The sequence below is a fragment of the Lepisma saccharinum genome, chromosome 1 (genome assembly GCF_977018435.1).
Source record: "Lepisma saccharinum chromosome 1, izLepSacc3.1, whole genome shotgun sequence".
Lineage (NCBI taxonomy): Eukaryota > Metazoa > Arthropoda > Insecta > Zygentoma > Lepismatidae > Lepisma > Lepisma saccharinum.
The window spans coordinates 152823061-152831332 of NC_139229.1; positions in this window are offsets into that span (position 1 = coordinate 152823061).

Sequence of the window (8272 nt, forward strand, 5' to 3'; positions counted from 1 at the left end):
GTTGACCATATGTTCGGGGTCAGTTGACAATACTTGTAGTTCTACCCTTGATATGGTTTGGAATATTTTATTACAAACAATACACTGCCTTTAAAATTACAGATTACAAACATGTTATCTAATGAACAGCATAATATGTAAAATAAATGTTTGAAACTAAAGAAAAAATACAACTACAGTTGGAAGAATTTACTCATTTTTCTTACCCATTGTTTATTATTTTTATTTTTACATCACAAATAGACTGTTCTATAATTGTAATATAATATAGCTATATTATTACAAACAATGCTGAGCTCTTTTTAATGAAACAATTATATCAAAAACAATTTTCGCAATACGTCTAGAGTAGGCTAAATAATCGTCAGTCACAATGTAATAAGTACACTTACGGTCCCCGAAATGACGTATCTTTCATACCCCGGCGCGGGGCCAGACGTCATTATGGGTACGGGAAACCGGTCGTGACTTTTACTTACGGTCCAGATTTAGTTCGGTACTGAGACGGTCGTTATTGTTGTACTAGTGCGAGGTGGAGATTAATACCTTGAAATGTTACACTTTTTGGTTTACCTTAGATATGGAGACTCGAACAATAATACACTAACAGCATTATATCAGATACCTGAAAAACATAAATGATAACACTGACGAACGGTAAAAATATGAATATATTGTATCAACAAAAAAGTATTGGAATCAACAAACTGTTTACATCGCCTACTCACTCACTTTCTCTCATTCTCTCTCTCCTTCATTACTTTTGAGGAATTGCACATGTGAATATACTGTACATACAAATCATGGATCTAATCTACATACAATTTCCTTTTTATTTGAACCTTTACGTGAATTTAGGTCATTAGTCTGTCCGCTCGTGTGCTCTTTTAAATCAAATATGCGCCAGCCCTCGGAAAGCAATTATCTAAAAAAATTGGGTTGGCGAAGTTAAACCTTTCGTTCGAATGAACGTACGCATCAAGTCGTAAGCACGACATTTACCAAGTTTCTCGGACGGGGGTAATACACACAAGCCTCTCTCGTCCATTGAGAAAAAATACACCATTACATAGTGATGCGAAACTTAATCGACTCCAGCTGCCGGAATACAATATCAGTCGTCGGCGCGAGCAAAAATTACAACAAAAACCAATAAAGAATACTACACTCGCACGAACTTGAAATATAAAATACGCTTTCCACAAATTAAAAGGACTAAACGGTCAACTATTGACAAGCTAATTGACGCGACGGGGCAGTCGGTTACACAAAAATGGAGCACACTTTGACAAGTAACACGAAAAATTAACGCAATGGAATGGAGATTCTGACTCTGAATGCAGACAATCAAATTATTACATATGAACATGAAATGACCTTTTATATAACATTACTAAAAATATCAGACACGGAAGTTAGGTTTGGGGTCCCTGAGTCACTTTGCAAATCAATGAGACTTCGGCTTTTACGGTACGGCGTTGGTACAAACAATACATGCTTACATGGACATAGACCATCTGATGAATACTCTACCGGACTCTGCTACATCGTGTGATCGTTCATCTTTCCTGGGTGCGGGGATTTGCAAACGATTCCCTTGCGGCGAAATTGTTCTTCGAGGTCGATATTGGGCACTATCACTTTCATAGAACGTCGCGTGTCTCTGTTCTCACAAGCGTCGGCTGTACGTTCTCACGTGTCGGTTCGGAATCTCTCTTGTGTGTCGGGCATCAATCAAACGTCGTCCTGGTATCATCTCTCTCTCTCTCTTTCTCTTGGGCTTCTGTCGGCCGTTGATCTGGAGTCATCCTTTTCTCTCTCTCTCTCTCTCTCTCTGGTAACGGGCTTCTGTTGGACGTCGAACTGGAAACGTCCTTCTGGTCGTCGGGCAATGTTTGGCCTCGCGGCGCTGCGTGTCGGTCGTTGGTCTTGGCGTTGGCTTTGGTGTCGGCTGTTGGTGGCGGTGCATCGTTGCAGGCGTCGGGGAAGGCGACGGCTCCCTTCTATATCTTTTTAGCCCGCCATCTTTATGGTAGTCCAAGCTTGGTAAAAAGCAAACCACTGTGAAATGCTTCACAGAATAAAGTGCACACTGGTAAACTCACTATCGGTAACTCGCTCATAGTACGCAAGAAAAGCAAAGTCCACGGAGACAAGACAATAGTCACGTGAGAGTGTAGCGCGGAGATGCTCTCTCTACAAAATCCGGGTAAAACTGTGTGGTGAACTCGAAGTCCTGCAGATTTATATCAGATTCAATATTGTCCGTTGAAAACACGTTAGAGTGGCTTGGCTTGGGTTTCCGAAGAGATGGAAATGACCTCTGGTCCATTGTCTCGAAATGCGGTCACAAGGCGTATTCTCGGTTCTTGCTAGCTTGGGCTCCAGCTGATTATCCTGGTCATCCGTGAAAAGTAGTTTTGCCCTCCCGCGGCGAATTCTCCGTTGGTCCCGACGAAAATAAGTTCATCCTTTCTCCGTGACGACCCGCTTTGGTGCAAATATGCCATGTACTTTGCCGTATTGACAGTTCGGCTGTTACCGAGAAAATCCGTCTCCCAATTCCCGACGTCTGGCGCGGATACCAATTCTTCCACAAAATAAACCAAACCTCGCACTTTACATTTAAACATAATATGAATCAATAAACAAAAATGATTAATATCGAACGGTGTTTTTTCACATGTCACTGGATACTGTGACATCTCGCCCCCCTTTCCAATCAAAAATTCTGTATGCGTATTAAAATTTTACTCAACTCAGGGTACGAAATTTTGACTACAAATTTTTTAACCTGTACACCCTGTACGAGAAAAGTTAACCAGTTCGATATACAAAACACATGACATAAATGATACCTTCAATTTACATTATAAATGAACATATTATACACTCTCAATAATTTACACAAAAATAGGATAAATGTACCTCACATCCTGATCAGAGTTCAAACCAAAGAACAACTCGAACGTGCTACGTATCAGTTGCCAAAACCTCGCTCGTGCTCTTATATCGCGCTAACCACTCTTGGCGCTTTTCGTCGGAGCAGTTCCACCTTTTGCAGTTCTCTGCGTGACGTAGGCTTTCTCTTGGTTCTCAATGGTGTGTTCAGGATTTTCGAAAGGGGTTGCATCTTATTTTTTTAGTAGTTCTGTACTATATTTTGACACCCACCAACGCCAACCCCCCTTTTTCTTACCCATTGGGCACGCGTCTGGACGTATCTCCTTCGGTCAGTGTACGTGGCAGGTGGCCACCCAGTATCGTGGGGAAATTGAACAAACGAGTAGTGTAAACTGGTCATGAAAACCTACGATGATGACTGGGGTTGGTCGTGCTGACCATATGTCACCCCGAAGTGTAAGGGGTGGCCCTTCTATATAGTACACCCAATTGCCAACCTCACTTTCACGTAATATACCGTGGACTGCATTTTGCTGACTAACGAGACTGTGGCTATAAATCTACAGCTAGTATATTTCCTTGTAGGGCTGTACGTGTGTTGCCCTGTGTTTTGTCCTTATGTGTGCTGAGAGTCGCTTTACAGCCTCAGCTTTTAACACAAGTAAGAATATGTTAGCCCTCTGACATTACAGTATTGTTATGTTAGTTATATTTTATATATGGTAAGGAGCTGGGCTCCGTATAATGCGACGGATGCAAAAGAACCTAAGTCCTGACGCACCCAAAATTACGATTTCAATTTCAATTTCAATTCACACCTCACCCCGTAACTGATTGGAAGATATCCAACTTCTGGTAGGAGTGAGGCCAGCAGTAGGTTGGTAGGTACGGCACGGGTCAGGTCCGTACCCAGGATTTTCTGGAAGGGGGGGTGGGGGCAGACCCATAGGTGGAATTTAAAAATGTTCTCTAGAGAAGGACATTATGTACATTAATGTTGTAAATATATTAATCAGTATGTATGTACATAACATTTCTAACCTATATGTTGACACTGCCATCTGTCTGAGAGCGAAAACATGTAGCCTAGTAAGATAGGGATAGGCTACAGGAATCCTGTGAATCGTGAATATCTCTTAAAAAACATGTAATTTCCTTTTAATGCAAACATGTCAAATAGCTACGATATGCGTGATAGATGAGGGTTCACACTAGGGATGGCCAAATAAATCCGGATTCCGGATATTTTGAAATCCGGATTCGGAAAATATACTATCCGGATTTCGGATAAAATCCGGATTTCTGTAATTTGTAATTTTAAGGCAGTATATTGTTTGAAATATTCCAAACCATTTCAAAGGTAGAATTACTAGTATTGTCAACTGACCCCGAACATATAGTCAACTCACTCCACATACGGGTTGAATTGACAATTGACACTTTTCAAAGGAATAAAATAAAATATCATAAAATAAAGAAAGCAATAATTGTACAAGTTTTAGGAGCATGGTGAATTAAAAATTTATAGTGGTCGAGGAAACTACAAGTATTGCTCATAGGATTTCATCATCGTAATTTTTAAAAGCTGCAAAAATTTAAACATAGAAACATGGTCAACTACGTTTTGATGTTGCTCTTAAAGTAGGGTTACTATAATATTTTGACCCAAAAACGGGACATTCCAAGGCGGTTTCTTTACTCCCTCCTGAAACATTGGTTAGGCCTAATTATAAAATTATTGTCATTAACGGATTATTATTATTATTATTGTTTATTATAGTAGCCGCGGTAGCTCAGTCGGTGGTCGGCCTCCGTGGCGGAGTGGTTAGCACAGCGCGCTACGAAGCCAGGGGTCCAGGGTTCGAATCTCGACTAGGACTTGGATGTTTGTGTTGTCCGTAAACTGAGAAAACCGAGAATATAGAGAAAAACTGATATGTACGAATGTTGAGAAAAAGTGTGTGAATGACGGGGGAGACCACCAAATAGGGTATTCCTTTATTATATATAAAAAAGTCGGTATGACGTCTGACTACCATGCTAGGGGCCCGGGTTCGATCCCCGGCGGGGGAGAACCGGGACTCTTTCCACCTGTTCATGCGGCTCCGGCGCTCACCCAGCGTTGTATAGAGTGGAAACCTGGAGTTGTATAGAGTGGAACCTTGGAGGAAACTCGGGGGGGGGGGGAGGCGGCCAGGAGCATGCTGCTGATCCCATCACTCCAAGCTTCAGCCGATATCAAGAAAGTGTGGGGCCCTAACTCCACAACCCTATACGCCTTCATGGTACAGGGGAGCACTTTACCTTTTTTTATTATTTATGGATCACATAAATGATACATCATGAACAATATCTATTTAAAATACGTATGATCTCTCGATGTCAAGAGCTATTAATTTCTATAATCTCGGTTTGACTACATAGTGTTTGTTTCTGGACTCTTCTGATCAACCTTTGATGTTAGTCCTACGCTTAAGTTGACGAGTGCAGAAGAACCAATCTTCTTGAGAACAACTTTATTCTTCACTAACCGTTAATAAAGCTCCCCGAAAAAGTTGCATCACATATCAATATATAACACAGAACGCGGGATTTATCTTTTGAATTTCTGTCAAGACACAGGAATTCACTCTTTTTAAGAGTGTCGCTCAAATTTATACTTGGTTTTCAAGCTAACTCCTTGACTTTATAAAACGAGATAAATAGTGGTTTTTTGTGTAATATCGAAACGGGAATGGTCACCCTATCTTAAAGAAATGATTTTATTTCGAGTAAAGTGAGACAAACATTATGTGAATCATGTTACTCACTTCATTTTCATTTCATGTGCGGGGGGGCGAGTAAAGATTGTTGCAGTCAAGAAATGATTGTTGCGCCGGTGCATCGAATTCGCCGCCACCAGTTTGTACTTCAGTTATGAGTTATCGTCATTTTTTTCTTTTTGCTCAGTGCTGCTGAGGGCTCTTATCATTTGGAATTCCAGTGCAAATTGCTTAGTTAGAAGAATGAAGTTTCCCGCAGACGGGGAAGGGGCATTTTGCCAGATGTTACAACTACGTCAGAGTGCCAACAATTTTCAAGTCATTCTTGTTTGAGACAGTATATCGACCACAAGGAAAAAAAAAACACTTGGAACGAAATGTCCCCACGCAGCTACCCTTCTTCCCTCCACCTCGGGCCATAAGGAAGCATGGTCCACTCTCCCCCTCCCTAACTCGCGGGGGTACGGTGCACAGGAGTCGCGGGTCTGCCCAGGTTGTTTTGCTCGTGGTTCGACTATAGTGTGTGCGAATGCGTAGAATCGGAATTATATGAAGCAATTAAATATCTAGGGAACGAAAGAAATTTCGTAAATTTGAATCAGGATTCCGAAAGGCTAGAAGAAAAGGAGAAAAGAGACATGTTTTAAAAAGTCAGAAGGGTGTCTTCGAAAAGCTGTTACTACCTTTAATAACGTTTCAGATTTCGCCACGACTGATAAATGAAAATAATGGCGATACAGTTGAAACCATGGGGTTTAGAGTTAGTGATATGGTCGAAGTCTTACTTTCAAGTAAATCTCAAGAATTTATTGGAACTCGTTATTTCCAATGTGTTAATGGAAATTTCCACAAGCGAAAATGAAATATTTTTTTTTAAAAAAAAAGTTTCTTGAGGACTGAATTTGAAAATTCAGGCACCAGTTAAAAATGCCTACATTTTACTTTCCCAATTTCGCCTTCAAATAAACACTCAGAGAATTTGTTGACAATTACGTAGGAAAGGCAATCTTATGTAAAAGATTCGGAAGAACTTTGCGGTGGCGGAAACGCATTACCAATCCCATCCCTTCCCACCCCACCAGACACTAACAGCCAGTGTTGCCAATCTCCGAATGCAGAATTTCCCTTTTACTAGTGTAAAATTTCCCTTTTTCGACCTAAATTTCCCTCGATTTTCAAAACACATCTGAAGCTGTATCTTTGTATTACTATAACTGTTAATCAGGACCGTATATAAGGCGGTTTAGTGGGTTCAAACCACCCCATTGAATAAAATACTAGAAACTGATCATAGTTTCATAATATAATTATCCTAAAATAAACATTTGAATTTTAAAATAAGACACTAATGTATTGAAAAAAATCCCCAAACCAAAAAACAATTTCGTCTGCGGCGCAATGATTGTCGGACTTTGAAACCCACTCATTGTCAAAGCTTAGCTAGGGGCCTGCTGTTAATATTTTTCTTTTCACACCTGTTTTGCCTGAGGAACAAACTTTTTATTATTATTATTATTAAATATTTATGAAAATCATAAAAGTGTGAAGTAATGGGCAGCCACTCAATACGATTTTTTTTCACATGTTTCCCTGATATCTTTTCATCCGCAGATAAATCCCCACGACGTTTTCTAACCTTTTTGGGAGTTGCATGTAGCTTCCTATCAGTAACATCTTCCATTCTCCTTGCAACGACACAGGACACACAAAGTCACACACACAGCCACTAAGACACGTTCTGAAATGATAGACAGAACAAGAAAAAAATGAAAATCCCGTCCCAAATTCTTTCCAGGTGCAGCGCGGCTCGTGCATTGTGGCCTTTCTATAGCTCGACCACAAGGAAAAAAACCTTCCCTCAAAAGCGTTCGCGCATTTTCCCTGCCGTTATCGGTGCTCGGAGCAGGGTTGCCAGGTCAGACTTGAAAAAATCGGGAGATTGTTCCTTGTGAAACCAGAAGATCTGCTACAAAATCCGATGATCTAATAGTAGCGGATGAACGACCTTCTCGGGGGCGGCATAGGCGTGCGCACTGGGGGGCAAGAGGATGTCTGCAGATTTTTTTCCAGCGAGGGGGAAACAATGTATTTTTATGAGACGGGTAAACGAGGCATATTACCCCGTATATCCTAATGTTGCCCTCTCAGAAAACACCACGTGAGTTTGAAATTATCACGTTCCTACATCCCTATTATAAAAATGGATGTAAATTACTGTAACTGAAATCAACTCATACGTCTGAAATAATAAGTACTTTTATTTCAACATTCATTTTCCAGAAGGGGAGGGGGTGGCGACCATCCTTGCACTTCCTTCTGGACGTCCATGCCGCTTTATAATTTTGTAGAAAATTAAGTATTTAAGTATAGAATAGTATATTAAGGATAGAAAATTAAGTATTTTCAAACCGATGAAAGTTCCAAGCAACTACGGGGAAGGGGGTGCATTATTTCCTTTGTAATTGAACTATGCCGCTTCGTTCTCTAGCAAATTTCTTGATATTAACACTCACATGCTTTATTCGTCAGTTATGCTGCCTCTATGTTGCTGCATTTAATATATAATAGACACACACACACACACACATACATATATAAAATAATTT